Raw genomic sequence first — 4,494 nt, forward strand, 5'->3', positions numbered from 1 at the left:
TTCTTGCAAGGTAATAATCTCAGGATATTCTTAGATAACAGAACAGTAGTCACCTTCATAAACTATCAAGGATGGTCCAAGACCAGCACTATGATGGCAGAAATAAAAGTCATGTCCTGGGCAAAATGAAAATCAGAAGACTCTTGACCCTCCATGTTGCAAGCCAGAAAAATGTCATAGCAGATTATCTCTGCCTGAAATCAAGTTCAGAGTGTGAACCCTGCATCAGGAAATCTTTCAATTACTGCCAAAAAAGTCATTGTTCTTCCCCAAATACACCAAATGTTCTATAGATCAAAACCAAGATAGTCCGTTTTCTTTTCCCCCACAAAGTTCCATAAACAAATGGAATAGATGCCCTGTTAATCCTATGGACCTCCCAGCTAGGGTAATGTTCCTCCTTTTCCCCTCATTGCTGGCGCCTAAAAGATATCAAAAAAGAGAAAGCAGAAGTCATAGCAATTCTTTCATTCTGACTACCACGCTCAGGAGCGCCAAGAGGGGGGGAGGGGCGGGTACAATTACAGAGGCCCTGGGGTGCCCGGGCACTGGAGCCAGGTAGTTTTAAAAAAAACAAACACTTTTTTTTCGTCCAGTGGGTGGCACACCGTGCTTATTGGCGGCGATTACAGTAGAAATCCCCAGTCATTTTTTCTCTATCAGGTGCGAAGAAAATCGAGCAGAGATTTCTGTCAAAATCTCTGCTGCAAAGTGTCTCACGGACGTTCCGGACAAACTTTGCGGCTAATTGAATTCCCCCCACAATGTTAAAGAGGTGCAGTCACAGCCCATGTTGGCCATGTCCCCATCACTATGCGACCACGCCCCCTTTGGCGCACATCCCTTCTCATGCTTTGTGTGGAGGAGGGAGTGGAAAGTTGCTGTACCGGGTCCCCAAATTCCTCTTGGCCCACGCCATCTCCCAGGCCTTTAGTTCACAAAGGCCTGAGAGATGATTCTGGAACAACCTCTTCCTCTTTTACCAGATGTTCCACACAAAGGCCGAATTTTTCGTACAGACGTAGAGGGGCTAGTTTTGATGTTATAGAGATTGAGTGGTCACTGTTGAGACATAAGGGCAGGCATGGAAAATAACTCATCTGTGATCTATTAAAAATTTTGGAAGATGTTTATCATTTGGTGCGAATCTAAACTGGATCTAATTTTGGTCAATATCTCACATATTCTTGATTTTCTTCATGAGGGCATTAGCAAAGTTCTTGCTCTTTGAACCTTAAAGGTACATGTTTCTGCACTTAGGGCTTGATTCAGCATTGGACTTACTGCATTTAGCAATTTGCTAAAGTTCAAGTCAATTAATACTGAGACCTCACCTGTTTGCAGCTTTCATAAAGCGTTTAATTCTACTAATTTTTGCACAAGGAAAGTTGGAAATTTGTTTCTCTGCTGCTGCTGCTTCAAAGAGTCTTATTTTATTTGTCTGTTTATTGACTTTGTCCCTCATGATTCTACATCCTCCAACCCATCGACTTTGTCCCTTATGAATCTACCTTCACCAATGCGTTAACTTCAACTTTGACCCTCGCAACCCGTCCTCTCAGGATTAAATGGTTTGGACAGTCGTGGTGTGTCTTTGATAGTAACTCTTGCCAAGTGGTTCTCTCCTGGGAGCAAACCAGCACCATGATAGGTCCCTTGTGTTAATAGGCAGTGGACTAGCCACTTAGCACTTGATACAAAAATTAGGATCTTTGATGTTAGATTACAAGCTTAAATGTTTTGATCAAAATATTAATCAATACCTCATACTTTAATTTTGCTAGATACATACACATTCGCCATTGTAAGGACAAGAGCTGACCGCAACTTTGATTTGTTAAAAATACCATTTATTGGTTACTGACTGAATCTTGGAGGCATTGGCAGCCCCGATGATAACATCAACCAGATAAGGAGAGAAATAGGCCTTTCTATATTGATATTTAGAGGGTCTTCAGTGGGATTATGGATCATTGCGATATGGGCTGTAAGAGAAGTGTCGAGAAGCCATCAGCGATGGGGCTTTCAGTTTAAGCGATTTTAAACTTCTTGTTCACTTTGTTGTGATATCAGGTTTCGTCTGAACAGCACCTAATGAAGACTTGATTTATGATATATTTTCTTGTTGAAGACGTCTAAGTGCAATTTTCTAACCTAAGACCGCTTGCAGTATCTCTGAAGACATGGGTAGATCACACAATATTTCCATGGGGCAGTGGCTATAAATTATCAAGATTATAGTAAACTTGTCAATTAACAGCAATCTAAGTAACAAATACCAAAAGCTTGTGCCTTGAGGGAAAGTACATGAGAAGAAAATAATGTAGGTTTTGCCTCTGGAGGTCAGGTGTATTATTGTCATTCCTTCTATTAAGTGAGATTCAGTTCTGTCATTATTGTCTATGGTATATTAATCTTGGCCAAGCTAACATGAAATATGAACCTAACTTTAGTAAAATAAACATTAAATAATTTTGAGGCCATAACCTAAAGATGTTGGAGAAGATGGAGTAAATTCTAGCATGTAATAGTTGATTAAAAAGTCATGTAAAGCAGTCACAAAGTATTTAGAGGAAAATAACATCTTAATGGATTCATTTACTGCACTGTGGACCATAAGGTGGTAATACTGATGTATTCAAGTATTAGTATGGCATCAAGGTGAAACCTCTAGCGATTGATTGGTCATCAAACATATGTTTTTTAAGATCCGGTAGTTATTATTATCATTTATTTATATAGCGCCACTAATTCCGCAGTGCTGTACAGAGAACTCCCTCACATCAGTCCCTGCCCCATTGGGGCTTACAGTCTAAATTCCCTAACATACACAGACAGACACACACACACACGGACAGACAGACTAGGGTTAATTTGTTAGCAGCCAATTAACCTAACAGTATGTTTTTGGAGTGTGGAAGGAAACCAGAGCACCCGGAAGAAACCCACACAAACACGGGGAGAACATACAAACTCCTCACAGATAAGGCCATGGTCGGTAATTGAACTCATGACCCCAGTGCTGTAAGGCAGAAGTGCTAACCACTGAGCCACCGTGCTGCCCGGTAGTTGCCTGGATGTTCCAAATGAGCATAAAAGATATTTACGTTAATGGGTCAAGTGGGACATGAAATAAACAATGTTTAATTATTTAGCATGCCCATACAGCATCCACATAAATCCAGCACAGCTCAAAATGATGACTTATAACCAATTAACTACTTGATGGCTAATTTAACTTCAAATTAATTGAAATAGAATATTGTAAAATAATAATAATGGTTATTAAAATGGTAATAAATATATATTTTTAGGAACAAATCACCAATCCAACACAACGTTGTTACGGCAAAATGTGGGGCCTAAGACTGAAGTAAAATGTTGGGCCTGCTGCCCAGTGAGCAATTCTGTTCATTTTGTAAAAAATACATTATACCCAGAAGCATATTATAAACATCAGTGTCTAACATATCCAGCAATGATCCTCATATTTCTCTAGAACTACAAACTTGACAACAAAATTTAGAATACAGAATTAAAACATAAATATACATTTGTTCCTGATCCTGGACCCACCGACATAACAATACGTAGCTGTTCTCCCACTTCCTATCCGAATTTCTCTGTCACCAGTCATTTCTGATTTTCATTCTTATTCCTCCTTGTTCTTTCTTACCCAGTTTCTTTTCAACATTGAAGTAATTCACCTTTCTGTCAAATTTTCCACACATTTTGTTCTCATTGAAACCTGGCTTTGAGATGCTCTTTCTCATGGTGGTCTGTCCCTCTCCCATACTTTATTTTAAGGGCTGGAGGTGTAGAACTCCTATCATCAAAATGTCACTTTAAATGGATTTTAATGCCCCTCATGATTTCCATCTTATCTTTTGAAGTGCATGCTATTGACCTATACATCCTTCCATCATATACGTACTCCCTTGTAACAGATCTTCCTTCGTATACTTTCCTTCCCAAACCATGGCTCTTTTTCCCTTTCTGCTGCTGATCCCTCTGTATCCTGAGCTTCTATTCTTACCTTGACATCCTCTTATGATGTTTTGTTGAAACCGCCATTCAAAAGACGGGACAGGACAGTTTTAATACCTACTTCTGCATGGCTTGATAGCTCAGACATGCTGTTTGAGCTATTTTGCCATTCCGAACATAAGAGAAAGCCCCATTGACAGTTAAATTATTTAGGCAATCCTTATTGATTAAAGGGCAAAATTAATTTAATATTAATTGATGGGGGAATTTTTTTTTCTTATATTAAGGGGACAAAATGATTTCATTATTATATTATTCAGGCACTATGTAATGCCACATTGTACAACATAAATAATTATATCCACCATTAATAATGAGTTAATATTATTATATATTCACATTTCACCATAATATAATGCTCACAGTAACAAAAAATCCCCCCATAAGTTGATATTAAATTAATTTTGCGCCTTAATAATAATTGCCCAAATAATTTAAATGTCAATG

This window comes from Mixophyes fleayi, chromosome 10, assembly GCF_038048845.1.
Source record: "Mixophyes fleayi isolate aMixFle1 chromosome 10, aMixFle1.hap1, whole genome shotgun sequence".
NCBI classification, from domain to species: domain Eukaryota; kingdom Metazoa; phylum Chordata; class Amphibia; order Anura; family Limnodynastidae; genus Mixophyes; species Mixophyes fleayi.